Source organism: Cydia amplana, chromosome 23 (assembly GCF_948474715.1).
Source record: "Cydia amplana chromosome 23, ilCydAmpl1.1, whole genome shotgun sequence".
NCBI classification, from domain to species: Eukaryota; Metazoa; Arthropoda; class Insecta; order Lepidoptera; family Tortricidae; genus Cydia; species Cydia amplana.
This window is the reverse complement of record NC_086091.1, coordinates 2,160,674-2,186,065: the sequence shown is the minus strand read 5'-3', so window position 1 is coordinate 2,186,065 and position 25,392 is coordinate 2,160,674. Positions and strand designations below refer to the sequence as shown.

The 25,392-nt window shown below is 38.8% G+C and overlaps 2 long non-coding RNA genes across 2 annotated transcripts in view; one reads left to right on the top strand and one right to left on the bottom strand.

Moving 5' to 3' along the window:
- Positions 1 to 4,469: 4,469 nt before the first annotated feature.
- LOC134658889 (uncharacterized) overlaps positions 4,470 to 25,392 on the bottom strand; it is a 582,766-nt gene continuing 561,843 nt past the window's right edge. Inside the window, exon 3 of the long non-coding RNA XR_010097766.1 lies at positions 4,470 to 4,671. This is a non-coding gene — a long non-coding RNA (uncharacterized LOC134658889). The remainder of the gene's footprint in view (positions 4,672 to 25,392) is intronic.
- The window catches only part of LOC134658875 (uncharacterized), a 397,606-nt gene continuing 378,095 nt past the window's right edge, over positions 5,882 to 25,392 (top strand). Inside the window, exon 1 of the long non-coding RNA XR_010097752.1 lies at positions 5,882 to 5,958. This is a non-coding gene — a long non-coding RNA (uncharacterized LOC134658875). The remainder of the gene's footprint in view (positions 5,959 to 25,392) is intronic.

Genomic DNA, 25,392 nt, shown 5'->3' with positions numbered 1-25,392 from the left:
GGGTTCGAATCCCGGTAAGGGAATTTATTTGTTTGATGAGCACAGATATTTCTTCCTGAGTCTTGGATGTTTTCTTTGTATGTAGGTGAGGGTGGGGAGGGTCGATCCCTAGGGGACACTTGGTAAACTTCATTTTTAATCAAACCAAACGAGATACATTTTTTTGCACTGGTAACACTCATTCATTCGTTCCTAACTTCACGTTCTGTCATGGCACTGTATCGGAAAAGTCAGTGGTTCATAAATGGCGGACGGTGAAAGATTTTCTGCGTACTATATTACATTTTCGGTAAGCTTTAACTGGATTTATTTTATAATATGAGATGGAAATGATGTTAGTGAGTGTGCTAATTTTATTTGTTGTTTATTGAAGTGATGATTAACTTGGATTACATTGATATACGCGAACACACGTTTCGAGTACGGCACGTTTTATAATCTTACTATGTATGGGGAGAGTTTGTCTTTTTCTTCAGGGGAGATATGATTCCGGGATCATGTCACCCCCAAAGCGATCAAGTATATACATTGTAATAAATTTACTTACAAAATGATTCATAGAGCTATCATAAATATTTTCTTTTCTTTAGTAAATCATGCCGCAAAAGTACGACCAGAGAAACACTGATTTAAACTTTCAAGGTTTTTGACTCATTATTGTTTATTAAAACGGGATTTAATGGCGTATAATTCAGTTTTTAATTATACAACCGACTCCGAACTCCGAAAACAGAATTATCCCCGTGGCCTTTGAAAAGACTAACTAAAGTTGACATCAACATTTTACGAACTACCCGCCATCAACCATTGCCGCCATTGGTCTTGTTTATCAAGTTAAACGTTTTACACACAGGGGATGTTACTCGGTCGACAAACAACACTTATAACGATATTTGGTTTTCAACCGGCGATATTTGTTTTTATGGATGAAATGATATTTCAATGGCTTTCCGACCTTATGTACTATAGAACCGACGGTCCATAGAAAGGATTTTAGGATTATGCAGCTCAAACACCGTCCTCGAAACGTGAGCAGTAAATTTCTAAAATTATTTATTATAGTAAACAATAACGACCAGAGATAGGTAAAAAATTTAAAATTGCTGTAGGTATCTGACGCTAAAAAATACCTTCATAATAACTTTAAAAAATTTAGCTTGTTATAAGAAATGTTATGTTAATAACTTAGATTTTTGTTTTTTTTTTAATTTTTTTTTGTTCAAAAATTGATTCCCTATTTTATGTTGTTTTATGGATAATACGATTACATTGTTTTTTTAAAGTATAAGATTATGGATTAATATGTGTTGGATATCTTCATATATTAATTTTCTGTAGATAAAGTGAATAAATTAATGTAGATACTACCCTCGAAATATGACATTGCCGCCTAAAATCTTTTTACCAAGTGTCCCCAAATCTGGAAGACTTGATCCCTTCGGCTTAGACATCTGATTACCGGAAATACAACTTCAAAGCATGGAAGATGCAATTTAAATATGTTTGCTGTGTATTTTACAAATTATAGATGCATTGCTAATAGCGATCCTAGTTATATAATCAATGAGAATCTGGTATGGGGAGACATGGTAAAAATCTGTTTACCATGTGTCCCAAGAACCAGGGTCACTTGATCCCCCTAGGATCAAGGCTCCCGACCAGGGGTAAACAAGTCTCCCTTACATAGGGGACACATGGTAAAAGTCAACAGTATGGGTTTTCATTAAATAATGATCTAATTTATTGCACAAATCTGTTCTAATTCAAACTATTAATGAAGAGATAAATTCTGAATCGTATGGTCTATAAAGTTTTTCAATACTACAAATAGTTAAGAAAATGTATGCTAAAAACAAAAGGGGTGATCAACCCTCCCCAGTTTCCCCTATGTATTTGTATATAAATCATATATATCGTTGTCTGAGTACCGGCAACGCAAGCCTTCTTGAGCTTATAGAATGTCCTATAATATTTATTTATTTATTTTTATGTATTTATTTATTTTATTTAAATAACTAACTGTACTTCAAAAGTGTCACTGACAATCCCCATACCAAAACCGCATAACCCAAAACTTAAAAAAAAAAGTGTGTTCAGTAAAAACATTTTAATTAAAATTTGTGCCTCAAAGGGATGTCACTCTGGTGGGACTATTTACAAAGCTTTTTAACCACTTCGATTATAACCAGTTAAAAGCTGACCCCTGATTACATTTAGTTACTATTCGTACAGAGGTCAAAATAAACTAAGCACGAGCTATAAGTGCAGTGAAATAAAATTGTGAACCAGATATCCCTTGACGAGTTTCCAATTTAAATGAAACATACTTTATATGCATAAAAATCGGGAGAATGATAACAATTTTCCATTTTTTATTCGGAAATAAATTGATGGCATATTGAATTGGGTCAGCTTTCCTGTATACAGGTGATGGAATTAAAATTATAATTATAGTATATTTGTAGGAGTCTGCTACTAGCAATGTGCCAAAATGAATTTTCAATAATAGGGAACAATCAGTCACAATCTGTCGAGTTGGGCGTGCAGCGGGGTGGGGCGTGCGGCGTGCATGTTAAACAAATGCAAACGTATAGGAGCGGCCTTAGTGCACGCTGCTCAAATCCCTTGGGAGCTCGACGCCACGCTGCACGGCCCGCCGAACGCTCCGCTTCGAGCGTCCACTAAGGGTTTTCCGCATACGAGAGAGTCGAAATGTTGTTATCTAACCTCTATATCACTCTTGCATAGATGCTATTTGTTGCTGACTGTACATGTTACTGATTTTGTGAATCATTCATGATATTTTTTCTTTTATAAACATGTTATAAATCCCCTTCTTTCCATATTACGAAATTAACGGTTAATTTTAAATTGCATTACAAGCTCGACACATTCTCGCTAACCAGATGTGTCTCGATTAAAAGATGATGCGATAAAACTGAGTGTTTCCTGTTAATCTCGATACTTATCGAAACCTTGACAGTTTATGAGTGAGCGGGCACATCATGGTTCCATTTTTATCGCCTGTCACTATGCCCGTCCTTTTCGCACTTACATACTTTTTAGAACACAGAACAGGCATGGTGACAAGCGATAAAAATGCGACCGTGCTACCGCCGCAGGAAGAATAACTACCTTATAATATGAAGGCGGAATGCAAGGGAAACTTGGACAAGTATTAAATAATTTTGAAACCGAAACAATAGTATTTATAATAAATGACCATAAAAACAAAAAAAAAGTGTCACTCATCGATTTTCGAAACCTCATATTGCTTTGTCTACTCAAACAGCAAAGAAAATTCTCACCCGGTCGGCAAAAAAGCTTTTTTTCATTACAACCGAGTTAATCGCTATACCGGCCTTTTCCGAAAGAATTCCCGTAAGAAAACGTCTTGCGGCCCGGGGCGGGAGATAAAAGAAATTTATTGCCGAGATTAAAGGCGCGTGTTTGGCTCGTGTCAATCTGGACCAAAAATGGCTGGAATGTCCTGAAAAAAGAGTATTAGACGTTCTTTGAGTTTGGGGGCCATATTGGTTTTGGTTAATTTTAAGAAGATTTTGAGAAATTAAAACTTAATGCCTAGGCAAGAAAGAAGCGAAAACATGAAATAGACTTCACTAGACTTCTTATTCTTTTTGTCATTTTTTTTTCTTTATGATATGATATCTATTTCAATTTATAATTTATATATTTTGGTGTGACTACTTAAAAACACTTACTTATTATTTAAAAAAAATATTTTGATTCGATCCCTAGATCCCCCGTTATGTGAAAAACGTTAGTGATAGAAAAAAGTGAAAATAGAGTTACCTTCTTTTGCGTTTGAGTGGATTATTATATACAAAATTGGGTTTGGTTACAATTGTAATTTTGAAAACGATTTGTTGCTATTGTGCTTATAATGTAATTTATCATTTACACTTTTCTATTTTTAAATAACATATTTTTAGGGTTCCGTAGCCAAATGGCAAAAAACGGAACCCTTATGGATTCGTCATGTCTGTCTGTCTGTCCGTCCGTATGTCACAGCCACTTTTTTCCAAACTATAAGAACTATACTGTTGAAACTTGGTAAGTAGATGTATTCTGCGAACCGCATTAAGAAAATAAAAAAAAACAATACATTTTGGGGGTTCCCCATACTTAGAACTGAAACTCAAAAATTTTTTTTTCATCCAACCCAGACGTGTGGGGTTTCCATGGATAGGTCTTCAAAAATGATATTGAGGTTTCTAATATTGAATAATGTTACGGTTTAGACTCACTTATTTTAAGTCACTCGCGCGACATGTTAGTACGCGATACACGGCCGTCGTGAACGCTGCTCGCACTGTTAGTGCTTGAGAAAGGAGACCTAGGCTCTCCGAAACATGTCGCGCGAGTGACTTAAAATAAGTGAGTCTAAACCGTAAAATTATTCAATGTTAGCAATGGTAGCAACAGTTTAAATTCGAGGTTTCTAATATCATTTTTTTCTAAACTGAAGAGTTTGCGCGAGAGACACTTCCAAAGTGGTAAAATATGTGTCCCCCCCCCCCGTAACTTCTAAAATAAGAGAATGATAAAACTAAAAAAAATATATGATGTACATTACCATGCAAACTTCCACCGAAAATTGGTTTGAACGAGATCTAGTAAGTAGTTTTTTTTTAATACGTCATAAATCCCCTAAATACGGAACCCTTCATGGGCGAGTCCGACTCGCACTTGGCCGCTTATCATTTTTGAAGACCTATCCATAGATACCCCATACGTATGGGTTTGAAGAAAAACAAAAATTGAGTTTCTGTTCTAAGTATGGGGAACCCCCAAAAATTATTTTATTATTTCTATTTTTGTGTGAGAATCTTAATGCGGTTCGCAGAATACATCTACTTACCAAGTTTCAACAGTATAGTTTTTATAGTTTCGGAAAAAAGTGGACATACGGACGGACAGACAGACAGACAGACAGACATGACGAATCCATAAGGGTTCCGTTTTTTGCCATTTGGCTACGGAACCCTAAAAACCTGTAATATTTCCAGTCACAATCACTTAAGACGAAATCGCCATTATTATTTGTGTCATCAAAAGAGTTTTGCCGAAATCCCACTACACCGCTATTTTCAAACCGGTATCAAATGATTTTCAATCTAAATAATAAAGCAACAAGGTTCACGTTTGATTGAGCGATTAGAAAAGGTGTAACACTGTTCAAAAGTAAAAGAGCGTAAGTGAGTATGGGTTGTAAAGAGAATTTGACTTTTTTAAATCGGAAAGCAAAGGGGTCTTAGAGACACGTAAAAAACTGATTTATACGCCTCTGTATCTTGGTTCTGGTGTTTTTAATGGTACTTTAGATAGTTCGGGGTTTGACAATCGTTGTTTATTATTCTATTGAGAGCCATATTTCTAGTTTTGGCAGTATAATAAAAACTATTAAGACGCCCACTGATTAACAGTCCGCCGGACGGTATCGGCCTGTCAGTTAGATCAAAAAGTTGACAGTTCCGAACAACTGACGGGCCGATAACGTACGGCGGACTGTTAATCAGTGGGCCCCTTTAGAGAAAATACTAGCTTCTTTGTAGTCGTATCCGACGTCCGATATGGGATCGGACTGTGTGAAAACGACTTTAGAGGAAAATAAAGCGGCCAAGTGCGAGTCGGACTCGCCCATGAAGGGTTCCGTATTTAGGGGACTTATGACGTATTAAAAAAAACTACTTACTAGATCTCGTTCAAACCAATTTTCCGTGGATGTTTGCATGGTAATGTACATCATATATTTTTTTAGTTTTATCATTCTCTTATTTTAGAAGTTACAGGGGGGGGGGGGGCACATATTTTACCACTTTGGAAGTGTCTCTCGCGGCAGTTTAGAAAAAAATGATATTAGAAACCTCAATATCATTTTTGAAGACCTATCCATAGGGCCACACGTATGAGTCTGATGAAAAAAATTTTTTTTTTGTCTAAATCTTAATGCGGTTTACAGAATACATCGACTTACCAAGTTTCAACAGTATTAGTTCTAAGAGTTTCGGAAAAAAGTGGTTGTGACATACGGACGGACAGACAGACAGACAGACAGACATGAAGAATCCATAAGGGTTCCGTTTTTTTCCATTTGGCTACGGAACCCTAAAAAGAGGGGTTTTAAAATATTTTGCGATTAAAAATGAAACAATAATCATGATTTCTCAGTTATACAATCTATGAAGAGTTTACGCTACATACCTTTTTACCCGGCTTTACCATTCTACTAGATACGATCCGGCCAATTCAAACGTACACTGTCATCAGAGGGCCTATCGCGAACCACTTTTGACGTGTTGCCACACTTACACTTACGTACAAATTTACAAGTGCGACAGAGAGGTAATACGTCGAAGGTGGCTCGCGGTAGGCCCTCAGTATGCTCTGAATAATGTAATTTAACTATCCTGCGTCCCGCTCGCGCTAACATAATTATGGACAAGTAAGATCGAAAGGCATGGTTGGTTACTGATTGACATCATTCAGTGTACGGCATATACTACGAATCCTCTAGACGGAGTTTAGAGCAATTATTTCATGAAACCGATGCTGCCAAAAATACTGGTGCGGGGGACGAGGTGAGCGAGTCCCGTGCCGTGATTGGTCCGTTCAAAGACACGGACGTCACACAAAGACACTTTGACTCGAAAATGGAGTAAAACTACCGTATATTTGTGGCAGAGGGGGTAACGCTACTATGCTCAGTCTGGAGGATGTCTTGTCTGTGGTGTACGGTGAATTGGCCTGAATGTAGCCGATAAGCAAATTACAGAAAAAAAATGACTGCAAAAAAACACCAGATATTAACCCAAATTGATAACGCTCTCATCCAATTTTTTAATACATTCCAATTTTTCAAAAAAGTTCGCGCAGCAAACAAAACATATTTTCATGAAATATCGCCCACGTCCCCACTTAAATTTCAAGCTTTATTACTACGAAATAAAGTTGAAATTCGTTTGGAGTGGTGAAATCATTGTGCAGAGGAGATAACAAAGGGGAAATTTACATAGAAATAAACACAGGATGATTTCGCTCGATTTATGGGTATGTGTGCGCTTTGTTCTGATCAAACTAGCTAACGGCCATTATGTGACGTGGATTTGTGAGTGTAAGGCCTGAGTGGGCGCTCGAGTTGGGCGTGCAGCGGGGCGGCGCGTGCGGCATGCATGTTAAACAAATGCAAGCGTATAGGAGCGGCCTTAGTGCACGCTGCTCACATCCCTTGGGAGCTCGACGCCACGCTGCACGCCCCGCCGAACGCTCCGCTTCGAGCGTCCACTCAGGCCTTACACTGAGAAGTACGTTGTCTATGGACTTTGCAGTGTTTAGGGTGCAATAAGCGCCATTTGCACTTTCCCACTAACCCAGGGTTAACCGGTTAAACCGTTAAAATTCAACCCAGTGTCAAATTGTACTGGTAACCATAGTAACTTCAGGTCCGGTTAACCACGGGTTTGTGGAATGGTGCGAGTGGGCCTAAGCAACATCTAAACTGAAATAAATGTCACATACGACGGAAAAAATGACTTAACTTAGCAACTGGTAAGGGTACCAGGCGTGGCTCAGTCCGCGATTTCGTTGCTTTGCTACAGGTAGCTAAAAGTACATCCGTTCCGCCCCAATTTTGGGGAAAGCCATAAGCCGCGCGTGGCGCTGTCGCCACCTAGCGGCCATATCTGTGGAGATCGTAACAGACGCGTTTTGTTAGAGAGTGAGTCTTCTGTACTTAGTACTATTATTTATTCTGTGCCCTTACCTAGAAATATGTCTGCAGGGGTGCTAAGCTAATAGTTTAACTGACTGTACATTGAACATTGAACAATGTCTTTTTTAAAAACTTTCAAGTCCCACACTCAATAAATCATTCGTACCAGAGCCCGTACCATGAGTAACTGACAGTGTCAAAACTGACATATACGCTATCGAGAATGTAATTTACTTTCTATACATCTCGTTCGGTTCGCACTAATATGCGAGTACGAGTGAGATGCATAGAAAGTAAATTACGTTTTCGATGGCGTTTATGTCAGTGCAAAACTGTAGCCGTAGCCGTACAGATACAAAATTTCAACCCCTTAACTTCTTAGGAAATTAATTTTCATAAACGCTGAAATAGCTTTTCTTGATTTCTCATATTGTGTCTCTCTACGAAGTTTCAAGTTCCTCGCTCTAAAAATAATCGTATCCGATACAAACTTTTCATCCCTAGGTAACCTCCTTGAGGGATGAGTTTTCAAAAATGCTGAAATAATGTTTTCTAATATTTAAAATATATTTTTACGAAGTTTTAATGTCCAAGCTTAAAATAAAACTTGCACCTTAGACTTGCTTATTGTGTTTCATTAAAATACATATTAACGAAGTTTCAAGTCACTTAAAATAAATCTTGAACCCCATACAAAGTTTCATCTCCCTTTCAACCCTTTTAAGGGTTGAATTTCTCAAAATCGCTTCTTATTTCTTATACACAACGTAGATGAATCCATTAGTCTAAATCAACTTTCTAACTTTTTTGGCTTCGGCTCTGTGTTATTCAGTCACACACGCATTTATAAGTACTTACATATATATAAATACATTGGGTATATAGATAATTTGATTAAAGGTAGTCTTTCAGGTAACATTTTCCTATCTTTCATATAAGTTTGTAACAATTCCAAAGCATTTTATGAAAATACGTGCCCGTGGATAAAATCTATTCTTTTGTGGTTTTCAGGATATCGCGAATTCCCGACCAAAGGCATCTCCGGCGACTTGTAATTTGGCGAACGGGAACGTTATCAAACTGCACTTCCGGTTCAAACCGTTCGCACTTAGCTACTTGGCAATTGGTAAAATCGCCAAGGCTCGTAAAACGCCCGCCATTTTGAAAACTCCCTGTTCCGTGCAACACAGACTTCTTTATACCAATGTCAACGATTAAATATGGAATGACATCCGTAGACCGTAAACGAACATTTTCGACTCGTAAATGGATCCTAAATTATGATTTGTTTTCAAAATGACGGGCGTTTTTCCGAGCCTTGAAAATCACATACAAAGGTGACGTTCTGATTGTAACTACAGCTGTATTTTAGATACTGCTGTGGCGTTGATGCTTTGAACGTCATAACTGCGGTAGAAATGCGGGCCGCAAACGTCAGTGCTTTTATCAAGCAAATTGACAGCTACCTACAGCGTCCACGTCAAGGCCGCAGCAGTAATGCGGATGCAGTTGCCATCCTAAAGTAAAGGTGATATTCAAATCGTAACAGTGTGTTAATTTATTTTGCCGCGGGAAATTTCACTGTCAAGGTGATATTCGCATCACAATTGTAGCAGCTTCAAGGTGACGTTCGGGTGGTAACTGCAGCTGCGACATTACTGCTTTGGTGGAGTAGGTTCAGCTAGCAGAGTTTTCTCCCCTTCTTCCTCTTTACTTCCAACTTCCCTTCTATGATATTTTTGATTAAATCGCAGTGGCGTGTGTGTTCCCTGAATATTTCCTCTTCTAAATATTGTTAAAGTAATGGTTCTTCTCTTTTCACCAACTATACGTAAAGAAAATACTACTTACTTGGCTGGCACGATGACCCAAAATGAGTCTTGGCCTCCAACACAAGAGCACGCCACTTTACTCGGTCCAGAGCGGTATCACGCCAGCTTTCGCCGACGTCGAGCTCACGGAGATCTGGCTCCACTCTGTCCGCCCAACGATATTTACCTAGGATGGCCAACAGGACGGCGTCCAGTTGGTCGACCCAAGTCGGCCCTTTTGGCTGCCCAATCTTCATCCTTTCGAGGTGGCCAAGCCAACGGAGACGATGCGCTTTGGTTTCACCTATTATGTTCGGCTCGGCTATTAGCTGTTCTAAAAAGTAAAAAGGTTTCGGAAAAAGTTAATATCAAAATATTTCTAGTATCCTAGTTTGCACACGGGTGATCTGCATGGCTGTCACGTCAGCGCAGTCAGCAAGAATGCAGTCGCTGCCAAATAATATATGTGCGGATATTATTCTGAACCGTTAGCGTAGCTCTTTGGGAATTGTTTTGTGTTACCTGCCTTGACTGGCGTTCTGTCTTGCGTTTTAGTGGTATGCAAATTTACATTTGCTGGTATGTGTTTCGTTTGTTTAGTACCATCGGTTAAACGGTTCATAAACCTTATTACAAAAGGCATAAGGTCCACTGATGGACAGTTAAGAGTATTGCTGTTTGTACGTAGCTTATACAATTACAGCAGTAACCATATAATGCGTGTATTTCAAAGCAATGAACCGGAGTGACTGTGACTGTTAGGGGGGGGGGGACAGAAGAAATGGCCATCGCAACGGGTTTTTGCTTTTTGTCTCAATGATTCCGAAAAATTTTGCGCGTTACCTTTGGCTACATCACCGACTATTTAATATGTGAATTTCATAAATTTGTAAGTAGGACTTACCTATGTGAATTTTTTGAAAAGGTTTCGTGTTTTTTTTTTTCTATTTAATTCAGCCAACTTTAAACTTTTGTAGTTTAAGTTTGCTGGTTTGGTTGCTGGAATGGTTTTTTGATGAGGAATATTAAATTTCACGATGATGGCAGTAGAAGAATATTGAAGTAACTTTCCTTTCACCAAAGTTAATTCTTATTTATGCAATTTGATTGGCGGAATAAAATGAGATTTATCAAGTCCCCCTTTTATAATTAACGTCAATCAAGAGGGACACAAAATAAATCTCCTTATAGGGTGAAAAAACTTAGGGTGCGTTTTTATAATCATTTTCAAGACGTCACTCAAATTTTAAATTAATTTTTAAATGTTGTCAATGTTATCAAGGGAATATCATTATTATGGGAAATTGTTTTGGACGAGCGGAATTTTAAAGTGAGAACAGCCGTTGCTGATGTTTTTACAAGCTTTTATTTAACTTGCAATGTAGGTACCTATACCTATGTAAGTATGTTTGTACGAGTCAAATCCTGCAAGTTAATTTTGACCCACTTCCTGACCTCCAATGAAGCTGAAAATTTGCATACATATGTGGGTCTGGTGACAATGCAATATTACGGTACCATCGAGCTGATCTGATGATGGAGACAAGAGGTGGAGATAGGAATTCTGTGATAAAACAAGGCATTAACCTAATTGAGTTTGGGGTTTTTAATGTTTTTATAATTGTATTTCGATGAGTATTAGTTGCCTGTGGAAAAAAAAGTACAGTTAGCGATAAAAGCTTGGACGAAAAATGTTTTTTTTGGCAAAAACATATTATTAGTTAAAATATTTATATACAATAGGAGAGTCAAGTCCTTTTGAGATTTTTTTTATCACAGATGTGTGACATTTGCTGCAGCAATGTCAGGCCCTATTACTGCACCAGTAATGGTAGTTTCAGCCCGGTACCTTTAAGCTGTACAACTTATCCGAAATTATCCCAGTTACCCTGTTTATCGCGACAAAACCCTAATTAAAGAATATATATAGATATAGCAGCACCCATTAACATCTTTTAGCATTAAAACGTAAATCGGCCAGCGCTAAAAACCTCCTTCTACAATAATTAAGTAACAAGAGTCGAGTAATTATGCACCCTATATAACAAACGCTTATTTCACAAAGACCAGTTAAAATTGGTCTGGGATTAAAGTGCGTTTAAAATGAAGTAGAGGCCACCTAAAATTGGTTTTGTAGAAATTTAGTTGAGAGTTATTTTAATCTAAATCACTTTAGAGGAAATAATTAGAATTATGAGATCTTAATAGGACAGAAATACTGGTTAGTTTGTCCTCTGAAAAGGCCAATTCGAACATGCATCTGACATCAATCTGATATTTGAATAATATCAGTTAAGTATCTTGTTTGAGACAGTAACATACATTACGTGCGTGCGATAGAGATAGGGAGCGAGTCACGAAATTTTTCGTCGTAGCGTCCTTATTTTTTTCTCTGGAAGAGATCCCATACAGAGATAAGTTCTCCTTTGTTGTATTTAATTCACTCTGTAACTATGTTTATCTTGTTTTTATTTCTATGTACAGTCGCCATGAGATATATCAGAGCGGCCAAGGTGCTCAAAAATATCCGAACACGCACTCTAACGCCTTGGCAATAGAGGCGTGTTCAGATATTTGTGAGCGCCTCGGGCTCTCACATATTTGATGGCGACTGTACAATAAAGTAATATACATACATAATTACATATTATTTATTACTAGGTACACCGGTCACTCTAAAAGGGTTTAAATTACATTATAATAATCAGAAACCTAAACCCATTAGGATGAATTAAGTGATAGTTGGTAGTAGGTACATATTTAATTCATCTCAGTAAGTGGATATTAAGCTCAAAGGTAGCCATGGCAACGGAATCTGCAACCTAAAGGCTATGGATTTAATGTAAATATCAAAACCATTTAGATAGTAACTCACATTTATAGACAGGTCTATCGCGAAATTTATTTAATTAGCCGCGACCACGACCAGTGAAACCTGTGTCGAAACGTCGGTAAATAAAGGTAATTAAATAAATTTCGCGATAGACCCGTCTATAAATGTGAGTTAATGTGTGTTCAAAACGCGAAAATTTTAAATATTACATTTTGATAGTGGCTCTGGTGTGACAAGTTTTAGAGTCTCACGAACCTTCCCTCAAAATAAAAAGCGGCCAAGGGCGAGTCGGACTCGCCCATGAAGGGTTCCGTATTTAGGGGATTTATGACGTTTTAAAAAAACAACTTACTAAATCTCGTTCAACCCAATTTTCGGTGAAAGTTTGCAGTGGTAATATACATCATATATTTTTTTTTGTTTTATCATTCTCTTATTTTAGAAGTTACAGGGGGGGGACACATTTTACCACTTTGGAAGTGTCTCTCGCGCAAACTATTCAGTTTAGAAAAAAAATGATATTAGAAACCTCAATATCATTTTTTAAGACCTATCCATAGATACCCCACGCGTATGGGTTTGATGAAAAAAATATTTTGAGTTTCAGTTCTAAGTATGGGGAACCCCCAAAATTTATTGGTTTTTTTTTCTATTTTTGTGTGAAAATCTTAATGCGGTTCAGAGAATACATCTACTTACCAAGTTTCAACAGTATAGTTCTTAAACTGTTTATACGACAACGGTTTCACTCACTTGTATGTCTCACGATTTAGTTTAATATCGATGAGTATAGTTCTTCTAGTTTCGGAAAAAAGTGGCTGTGACATTCGGACGGACAGACAGGCGGACACGGACAGACAGACAGACAGACAGACATGACGAATCCATAAGGGTTCCGTTTTTTGCCATTTGGCTACGGAACCCTAAAAACAGCTACCATACTATCGAAGTTACCCTCTCATTCTAAAACGACATGTTTAAACTACATGAAACTTTTATGTTATTTTCCTCTATAGGGTTCCGTACCCAAAAGGTAATAAAAACGGGACCCTATTACCTACTAAGACTTCGCTGTCCGTCTGTCTGTCTGGCCGTCTGTCTGTCGGTCTGTCTGTCACCAGGCTGTAACTCATGAACCGTGATTGCTAGACAGTTGAAATTTTCACAGTTGATGTACCTATTTAAGAAATAACTAAAAACAGAATGCAATAAATATTTAAGTAGGGCTCCCATACAACAAACATGATTTTTTTGCCGTTTTAAGGGTTCCGTTTTTCCATTTGAGGTACTTATAGGATCACTCGTGCGTCTATCTGTCTAACCATTCCCCCCCCCCCCCCTTTTATCTCCAAAACTACTGGGTCTAAAATTTTGAAAAAAAATACACAAAATAGTTCTTTACCTATACATATGCATTGGTAATAAAAATTGGTTATTGTACGGAACCCTTGAAACGCGAGTGCGACTCGCACTTGGCCGGTTTTTTAGGTAGGTAATGTTACGGAACACATCGTGCGCGAGTCCGACTCGCACGGTTTTATTCCCTATTAGTATTTGTTACTGTACAATCTACTTGTTAATGTAGATGTGAAAGTCCGCGTCAGTTTGCCAGTAACGCCGCTGAGAGGGTTAATTCCATTAAAAGATTAACAAACCGCAAGAGCGTTCTCGGCTCGGGTGTGGACGCGGGGCATAAGCGAGCGGGAGCGGAAAGCGAAAATAACCTACAGAGTTCTGTATTAATGATTTAAAATGATTCTCAATTGTCTTTTTCTCTTTTTTGTATAAAAATTGTATAAAATATAAACATCTCCTACAACTAATATTCTGGGGAGGAGCGCTGTTTACCCTAAAGTACAGGTTATACCTATTTAGGAAGCAGAGTTTCTAGTCTTTAAGGCAATCACTGTAATTTGATGTTTATAAATAAATTATAAATTAGAGTTTCATTTTATTTTAGCATGGCACACAAACATAGTATACAGACCTTTTATGTTGTTTTATTTTAAGAAAAACATACTTATTTATTCCATATAAAGGGTCTAGCAGGCTAAGCTAATAAGACTGGCTCTCCACGAGGGATTTGTTTATACTTTTAGGTGGAGTAGTGGGTGGACCTAAGAACACTGTATGCCTAATATCACAGCCTTTGATAAACTTTTGTTTCAGATTTATTCACAATAATGTAAAAAAAAAACAAGGTAATTTTTAAACTTTTATTTGAAGCATGCGAGTGAAACCAAGTTAATTCAGAATTGAGGAGTATATAACAGGGTTATTAATGCATATTTTTACAGATCTTCATGTCCTTAAACTTAGAAAAAAACCGTTCTTTTTTTCGCTTAGTTTTTATGACACTTAAGTTGTTATATTACAACTTAATGATGACAAATACTAAAAAGCACGGAACTCTCGGTGGGCGATTTCGACTCGCACTTATCCGGTTTTTTTATGGTTTCGGGTCTTGTTTTGGTCTTCTGATTGAGTATTACAGCTGTTTGCGTAGTGAGGCAGCATAGTTAGGTACGATAACATTGCAAAACGGCCTAGTGAAGCCACCCTGCCTGTGAAGCTGCGGTCCTGGGTTCGAAACTCGGTAAGGACATTTATTTGTGTGATGAGCACAGATTTTTGTTCCCGTGTCTTGGGTGTTTTCTATGTATTTATATATTTGTGTAAGTATTATTATATAATAATATATCGTTGTCTGAGTACCCACAACACAAACCTTCTTGAGCTTACTGTGGGACTTAGTCAATCTGTGTAAGAATGTCCTACAATATTTATTTATTATTTATCTATTTAAAACGCTCTCTCCTTCACCAAACCAGCAACCTTACAATAGGCACCGCTACCCCAGACCCGTCACCCGAGGATATAGTTTTTGCTTGATTAGTTTACGCTATTATAATTAGAGGACTTTGCTTAGGTCACACGTTTTCAAAGGAAAACCAACGAGATAGATAAAGTTTAGTTTTATGTCCGTGTTGGAAAATTACAGCTTTCACGAAATTAACCCTAAGTTACATTACACTTAAATTTTATTAAACGTTGTTTACAATTTCGTTCATAAATCAATTTTATTTCACTTCTTGAATCTTTAGCGTTCGGATGTCAATCGCAGCTGCGTTACTATTGCGTCGTTGTCAAGGATGACTCACTCTAGACCAGACCGGGCCCGGGCCGAGGCGTCCGACGTCCATAGAAAACTAACCGCTGGAAGCTCCGGCCCTTTACCGTCGCTGTATCTGTCAATTTCCTTGTTAAATTTTTGAGGGAATGAGCGTCATGATCGCGGCAGAATGCGTGCGGTTTCCACCGCCCGGGCGGCGTCGGAGTATAGCCGCAAGCCGGTCGACTCCTCGCGGACGCGGACGGCTCCGGGCTGACTCCAACGCATCTGTCACACATAATGTAAAATTCACACACACACACACACACAACACACACACACACACACACACACACACACACACACACACACACACACACACATTGCAAAAAGCAGCTCCGGCGCGGCCAAACTCCAGCTGGTCGGAGAAAATCGTACATACAGATGTAGTGCATAATTATTTTCCATCGTATTTTCTCGGGAACGTTCGCATTTGTCATGCTACTTTAGTCAACCTCAGTACTTTTTGTACCGAGACTGAAATAGAAAGTCACGTTCGTACGTTTCCGTGAAAATACGATGAAAAATAATTATGCACTACATCTGTAATGCAGCCGCGGTTGACGTTCGGAAGTTACTTTTACTTTAAAAGCGGCCATCTTTAGAATAATGCAATGGAAATTATTGTCTTATTTTCAAAGTTGCAATCCCAGCCACCTGTAGCTTTAGACCAGTGAGGATTTAGGTTCCCGTCAAGTTTGGGCGCCGGTTATCCAGGGGACTTACGGCTGAGCTGCGAACTCACCTAGATCACTTCCTATTTGTAAGTCCTAGTGGAATGCACTGAGATTGTTTACTAGGCATCTAGGCGCTCTTGACAGTACCTACTACTCGCTAAAGTATGGAAATACTTTTTATCTACACACATGTCATTAGTGCTCTATAATGCGTTCAGAAACCATAGGAAATGACAAGCTTTATTACAACCAATTTTACTATGAGAACTTTCTTATCTGTGGTAGTAGGAAAATTTGTACTTTAATGTACGAGTACATAGGTAACGTTATAGATTTTTGCAAGGTTATGAGTTTAAATTTGGAACAGCAGTCAAAACTCAAGTGGGTCTCTATTCTAGTATCCATAGATATTAAAACAGTTATCGATACGAAACGTCAATTTTTGTATGTTTTTTTTAAATATAAACCGCACGATATTTGATTTCGAGTGACATGAGAATAGGGACTTCATTCTTTTGTCTAGGAATTAAAAAAACTACGGATGTGTGACATGCGTGAAAAAAGTTTTCATTCACCGCCATTTGACGTACAGTTTATCTTTTAGTTAGTTTTAAGTATGTGTTTAGATAAAGTAATAGTGTATGTAACTGTACATAATTAGGCATTAAAACACTCGTGTGATCCTTTTAAGAAACTCACTGACGTTCGTTTCTTAAACCCACACTCGTATTTTAATGCCTCTCATTATGTAGCAGTCATAAACTACTAGTAGGTATCTAGGTACGTACGACAAGTGTGAAATTGTGTAAACGTTTACAAACGATACCACTAATTTAGAAATAAATGAAAAGTGGATAATTTTACTGTTTCGGGCGAGACGTCACCCGAGATGTCCGAGCCATGCCTGAGCCCGTACCATGAGTCACTGACAGTGTCAAAACTGACATACGCTATCGAGAACGTAATTTACTTTCTATACATCTCGTTTGCACTAATATGTGAGTACGAGCGAGATATATAGAAAGTAAATTACGTTCTCGATGGCGTTTATGTCAGTGCCAAACTGATGGTAGCCGTACTGTTCTAAGTAGATATTTGACACTGTTTCTTAACCGACTTCAAAAAAGTACCTAACTCAATTTGTCGCGTTTTTGTGTCTTTTATGGTTGTTCCAAGATATCTTGAGAATATCTTAACAGATAAGGATATTATTTATTTGCTTTGAATACATGCTTAGCTGCACAGGACTAGGATCAGTGGCGAGCAATCGTTTTGGAGGCCAAGAGACACTTTGGGTCCCTACTCCAGAGGAGTAGATGAGTAAATATATAATTCTTCACTATAGGTTATCACCTCAGAATCTGATGATGGTCTCCTAAAAAATTCGAGAAAATTTTGAATATTATTAACTTCAAACTTTTGTTAGCTATGAATGTACGTACATTAAAATATAGGTGTTATCATAAATAATTCCAGCATAAATCTAAGTGTCAATGCATTCAGCCAGAAATATTATAAGAAAATTGTAGCCGCATGTCGTTATGTCTAAATTCTAACTCCTAAATACACTCCATACTCATATCAATACTCATATTATTCTACGTAACCTCATACCGATTCACACTCCAATATTGACTGCTACAGCCACGTATATTATATGCATTACATAGACGTAACGATTTCGCATATAGGAGCTACTCAAAACCGAAATCAATCATCTCAGATAAACCAGTTTAAGTAAGATCTCTTGTAACGTATAAGATATAATTACCACGTACTACTTTTCTTTCCACAGACAATTAATACTCATCGAGACAATTCTGAAAACCCAAAACACAGTTAGGTTGCGTTGTTTTATCAATATGGCCAATTGGCCACCTCCTGTCTCCATCATCAGATCAAGTCGGGTGTATGAAAGACATATGTATGAAAATTTTCAGCTTTATCGGATATCAGGAAGTGTTTGAAAAATGATTTGCAAGATTTGAAAAAAAAGTTAGTTACATACGAACATGTCAAGTTAAAAGATGGAATAGAAATAAATAAATGAAAAAGGACAGGATCTAGTCCCAAACTAAGCAATGCATACAAGCATCTTGTTTACTCACAAGTATGTTCCTGTCCTGTGGGTAATAATAAGCGACGGTGTACTTGTCGTAGAGCCTCGATTCGGAACCTCCCTTATCCGGTGATCCCTTTAATCCGGACGGCCTTAATACGAACACGCTGCCTTTGATAGTTTAGTAATTTGTTACCCGGATAGGCACTAGAAGAAAATACTTAGCGCCACTTGCGCCATCCCACTAACCCGGGGCTAACCCGTTAAACCGTTAACCCAGTGTCAAATTGTACTGGTAACCATGGTAACTCCAGGTTTAACCAGTTAACCCCGGGCTAGTGGGACGGTGCAAGTGGCCCTTAGAGGTCTAACTATTCTAGCGAGTTTACTATTAAGATGATATTTTGTGAATATTGGTGCCGAGAATATGCATGCAGTATTCGTACAAGGATGAAGGAATGCTCAGATTGGAAATCTTGCGTGCATTGCTCAGAAGGTATACAACGTTGTAGGGAAATGAAATTTTTGCATGCTAACGAATTTTTGCGGTTTTATGATGGATTTTTTGTAGGTATTATTTTGGTTTGGCCTGCGGGCGCAGCATGGTTCCATTTTTATCGCCTGTCACTATGCCCGTCACTTTCGCACTTACATACTTGTTAGGACGTGACAGGCATGGTGACAAGCGATAAAAATGTGACCGTGGTACCGCCTCAAATGTGGTGAAGGATGTAGACACTTATAAAACTTGCTATAGCTTATTGTACAAAAAATATTTTCACCATTCTTGAGGTAATAAGTTCTTGAGACAAATCGTCGTTGTTAGTAATTCCAACGAAAGAATTAAAAGTGAAAGTATAACGATATCTTTTATTGGTTATACAGGTTTGAACATATCTAGAGACTGAGCTGAAAGGATGGTGTTATCTAAGTGATCTACAATCTAGTTATTATCTTCTGCTGGATTAAAAAGTAAAACAAAATCATTAAAATGAAATACTTATTTGTATATCAGTGACAACTATAATAGACTATAGGAATCCTCTAGACGGAGTTTAGAGCAATTATTTCATGAAACCGATGCTGCCAAAAATACTGGGATGTGGGGGACGAGGTGAGCGAGTCCCGTGCCGTGATTGGTGAGTTCAAAGACACGGACGTCACACAAAGACACTTTGACTCGAAAATGGAGTAAAAATATCGTATATTTGTGGCAGAGGGGGTAGCGCTACTATGATCAGTCTGGAGGATGTCTTGTCTATGGTGACAACCCTATAAAGTTATAGACATTTTAAATTAATACATGTCATATCATTAATCGGGACTACTTGCTAGGGTTGAAATATACAGATTTTTGCACTAATGTTTAACAAACTGTACTACTTATCTTAAAAACTGTTAGAAATATTAACGTGATTAATAAAAATTAAGTTCGTAGCCTAAACAATTTCCCGTTTGCATAAAATTACCTCACTCTGTTTCTTCCGATATACATACATATTTGGTATACGTCTCTTTTTGCCCCTCCGAGTATCTTTCCGCTAACCTAACCTAACCCTCAATCGCCGTATCATCAGTCACACAAAATTGTGGCCGCGTGTTGTTTTTTATCTGTCCAAGTGATGTGCCACATGGTTATTCCCCTTCCCGGGAATACTTGATGGGAATACTTCCCGGGAATACGGGAACTTCATTTCACAGTTACCCAAAATGATTCTTGGATACTGACACTAAGTTTACGCCAGTTGTAATATTTTTCCAGTTATCCGAGAATATTAACATTTGTAAATTACTGGGAAAATCCCATATTTCCAGTACTTAATTTTCCCAAGCAATATTAAGTTCTTGAATATAACCATACAGGTAACGACAGTAACATCGTAAGCGCAACGGATTTGCTGGCATATTATTTTTACACAAATTTCAGCAATGGGTTGTGTGTGGAAAACCATCCTCGGGACCTCTTTTTCAGGACATGTGCGCTTCTCGGAGGCTGTTCAAGCACAAGCTTAAGTGGTGTCAAAATAACCAAGATCAGATTAAAATGGACATCTTGGCCACTAACCATAAAGCCAAAGACTTCAACAGTTTCTGGAAGTGCACAGGTAAAATAGGTCCTAAATTCGGTCTGCCTGCAAGTGTGGATGGTGTTTGCGAACCGGTGCTTATAGCCAACTCGTTTATGGACCGGTTTAGGGTTCAAAGTCCACTGGGAGATGTGTCGCGGGTGCTCGATGCTGAGGTTATTTCGAATGAGGTGCCTGTCCAGTTCACTTTTAAAGAGGTTAAACGTGTGATACATTCGATGACGAGAGGGAAGTCACCGGGACACGACGGTCTCAGCATTGAGCATCTGCAGCATGCAGGTGATCACCTACCACGGGTACTCAAAATGTTCTTCAACCTATGCATGAGCCATTGTTGCCTTCCCGATGATCTTATGAGGACTATTGTGGTGCCTATTGCCAAAAATAAAACTGGAGATGCTTCTGATGGATCCAACTACAGGCCAATATCTCTAGCAACGGTGTCCGCTAAAGTACTGGACGGACTGCTTGATAGCCTGTTGTCAAAACACGTCCAATCGCATGATGCACAGTTTGGCTTTAAACCTAATGTATCGACGGAGAGTGCGATTCTGTGTTTTAAGCATACCGTCCAGTACTATAACGATGATAAAACGCCTATATTTGCCTGTTTTTTGGATCTGTCAAAAGCTTTTGATATGGTCTCCTATGACATTTTATGGGACAAACTTGAAAGCTGTACGAGTACTCCGAGGGGGGTGGTTAACCTCTTCCGCTATTGGTACGGGAATCAAACCAACCAGGTCAGATGGGCGGGAGCGTTTTCAGACGTGTACAGGTTGACGTGTGGTGTGAGACAAGGTGGTCTCAGCTCACCCAGGTTGTTTAACCTGTACATGGATGAGTTGATCGCTAGGCTCAGCAGCACGGGTATTGGATGCTCAATTGGCGGTACCATTGTTAACAATATCAGCTATGCAGATGATATGGTGCTGCTGTGCCCGGCGATCAGTGCTCTTGTCAAGCTGTTAAAGATCTGTGAGGAGTATGCGGTGGCCCATGGCTTGATGTACAACACCAAGAAGAGCGAACTACTCGTCTTCAATGCAGGCAAAAAGAAGTATGCGTCAGTTCCTGCTGTATATTTATGTGGTGTTCCTCTAAACAGAGTTTCACGTTTCAAGTACCTCGGGCACTGGGTCACCGAGGACCTCCAGGATGATGCTGACATAGAAAGGGAGCGCAGGGCATTGTCAATAAGGTGTAACATGCTGTCACGTAGGTTTGCGCGGTGTGACAGGGATGTCAAAAAGACCCTTTTTAAGGCTTTTTGCCAGTCCTTTTACGCGTGCAGCCTATGGACAAATTACACAAAAAAGACCCTCAATGCCCTGCGTGTCCAATACAATAATGGTTTCCGCATGCTGATGGGACTGCCACGTTACTGTAGCGCCTCGGGGATGTTTGCGGAGGCTAGAGTGGACGCGTTCATTGCGATAATCCGTAAACGCACTGCCTCCCTCATGCGCCGGGTGCGTGACAGTTCCAACAGTCTGCTTCAGCTCATTCCTGGGGATCCTGCTGGTTCACTCTGGAGGCACTGGAATGACCTACATATGGGTTCTAGAGGCACGGTGTATGATTTAATGTAAATAGTTATTTGTAATTTTAATTTTAATTTATTTTAATGTAATTGTACTTTTTAAATTTGTTGATATGTATTATTTTAATGTTAATGTGACTTTCGTATTTTTTTTTTTATGTTTTTATGTATGGGTATCATTGCCTGAAATAAAAGATTTGATTGATATTATTCGTTCGCGCAAAATACATGGATTCAGTATCCAGATTCCCGGTAGAATTATCAGGATTATAGAACTTTCCGAAAATATAGGAAATATAGGACGTCAACTACTAGGTATATTGGGAAATGACTTTCACTAGAACTACAATAAGCTAATTAAGTAAGTATCTTCCTAGCGTTATCCCAGCATTTTTTGCCATGGCTGATGAGAGTCTGGTGTTCGCTCTGCAACTAATGCCAGGAATAGACGTAGGCATTAGTTTAAAAAAACGACTGCAGAAGGGGAACTAGCCCCTTCTGGATTTGAAGGTCATATGACAGTCTTTATTATTTTCTTTATTACCTAAAAGGAAAAATGTGGCCACCATTTACCATTTAGTTCATAAAGCGAAAAATAAGCAAAATAAAACTAGGTATGTGCCAAGTAATCTATGTGACGGTAACTATCGGTAATATTCCCGACTGGGGTGGCCACGGTACCGCTAATGTTGTCTGGGCGTCCCAACACTATCGCCGCTCTGTCGCGTAAACTTTTTACGTTTTTACGTCAATATGGAGCGCCGTAAAGCGTCTACGTGACGTTTTTGACAATGCGTCGCTTGGGATTATTGTGTTTGCAAATAAAAGCTTAGCTTTTAGTTATGTCCTGTAGACTGTATTACTATGATATGCTGTACATAGTATTCAAATTGGTTATAGATGGTCAAGCAGATCTTGTCAGTAGAAAAAGGCGGCGGCGGGAAGGGATATCATCCCATAGAAAATTTGAATTTCGCGCCTTTTTCTACTGACAAGATTTGCTTGACCATCTATATTAGTTTTATTTAGTATGTGGCAGTTTGTGGTAGGTAATTTGTATTTCCTTGCAGATCGATCGGATACTCCACTGAACAAATGATGTCTATGATGATCGCAATTTCAAATGAATCTTATATGTGTCCTCCCCTCCTTGCGTCGTATTCCTCAATATTGAGGGTCGTGACCTCCCTTTTGCATCACTTTCTTATGCTCTTCCTCCATCTGCTGCTGTCATTGGCGGCGTGGAGAGCCATAAGAACTGTGGAGTCAAGAGCGGTGCGAATCTGGTCAGACAACGTATTGGACTACGTCCACGTCTAGGCCTTTTCCCACCACTTTGCCGGTCACAAAAAGCTTTTCGAGGTTGCCACCGTCTTTCCTTGCTATATGTCCGGAGTAGATATTCCACCAATTCGCACGAAGCGCTTTGCTTCCTCGTTTCTTATGCGCACTGCCAAGGAATGGAATTCCTTGCCGGCGTCTATATTTCCGAGCTCATTATAACCCGGCAACCTTCAAATCAAGGGTGAACAGGCACCTTCTGGGCAGGCTCGCTCCATCGTAGGCACGTCTTTGCCTTGGCTAGTTTGTGGCCATGAGTAAGCCCATTTATAATAAAAACAAAAATAAAAATAAGTATTCAAGGACTGCGTTCATTTAAGACATTCAGATGACAGCCGCGACTTGATCTTGAGTTCTCGCAATATGGAGACGTACTAGTCCGAAATGCTGTCCAGGGGTTACGGGGCATCTTTCTCCAGCACCACATCTCTATAACTCCCGCGGGAACAATATTGGCCTTTGTCCTTCAGTGCACCTGCAAGAAATAAGATCTTTTTCGAGCAAGTGTGACGAAAGCGTTTATATGTGTACCATATTATTATTGCATTGTCACCCAATTTACATATGTGTGCAAATTTTCAGCTTCATTGGAAACCGAAAAGTGGGTCTCGAACGTGCAAGGAGGGTTTTCACGTCGGATCCGAAAAGTATGAAATTATCCGGATCTGGATTATGATCCGCGGATATTCCCATACATTTCGGATCCGTCTTGCAAACCCTAAGTGCAAGATTTGATTACAGACACACAGACAGACAACGGGACATGTGAAACTAAATAAAAGCTTGTAAGAAACGGAAAGCTAACTAGGTATAATTTCATAATGTGTACCATTTGTATAATTAGATCGTTCCAGAATGTCTATCTAAGTACCAACCTACAGTCAGCAGCAGAAGTTGCTAAGCGGGCGAGGTGTTCAAAATGATCTTGACGCGACTTTATTGTTAAGAGAATAAGAGCGTGTCAAGGTAATTCTGAACACCTCGCCCGCTTAGCAACTTCTGCTGCTGACCACAAAGCTAGAATTACCATATTGTTGAAACAGCTTTTAGACGCATTAAAGATCCTCGCAGTTTGAGTGGTTTTTACTTTTTAGTATATATCAATTAAAACAGGAAACTCGTAAACTTTAAATACTTCGGAAGTAATAAAAAGCTTCGAACTGTTTTTAGATCGACATCTAAAATGTTGTTTATCTAGAAGACATGTACTTAATTTAAATTCAAAATTCTGAAATGTATAGTATTGCAAGTAGGTAGGTAGGCTAAGTGTAAGGCCTGAGTGGACGCTCCGAGCGGAGCGTTCGGCGGGGCGTGCAGCGTGGCGTTGGGCTCACATCACAAGTGATTTGAGCAGCGTGCACTTACTAAGGCCGCTCCTATACGCTTGCATTTGTTTTGTTTAACATGCACGCCGCACGCCCCGCCCCGCTGCACGCCCAACATGAGCGTCCACTCAGGCCTTACACTAATAGTTTGTTGTATTTTTTACTAAACGTATTTTTCGTGTGGCAATAAATTCCTATTTCTTATTTAATTATAGTAAGTTTATTGGCCGAGCGTTAAGCTAAGGACTCCGTTTCAGCTTGGACAAAAATGCTTTTGTATGCCCGGATGTTCTCGTCTGCAGGTCGCATTTCTCTACCGTTTTCTCGTGAAATGTTGTGAGCAGGTTCGGTAGTTAGAAATATTTTCTGTCGTTTCGTCGTGTCGTTTCTGTCGTTTTTTTTGGAAAAACTTAAAATGGTGGAAAATGGTATAAAAGACTTAAGCGCCAGCAGAATATATACTTCTTAAGTCCATTGTGAGTTCGCTGTGATAATGACTCAACGAACTATTTTAAATTTTTAAGCTTATCGCGAGGTCTACATCTCACAGAAGGCACAGAGTCACTAGTTGTACTTAAATATATTATGTTACTATTGCTGTGTGTTGTGTGTGTGTGTGTGTTTTTAATTTATAAATAGGTATTTATAATTATGTATTTAACAATATTTATTCATTTGCAGATAAGAAATCTGTGATTGCAAGAAAAATGCATACACAAGCGAGGGTACTATTGGGTCGTTCTCGCATTTCGTGCAAATCGGTGTTTTCGGAAATTTACCAAAAATGTGGTGGCGTTTTCAAATATCTGTTA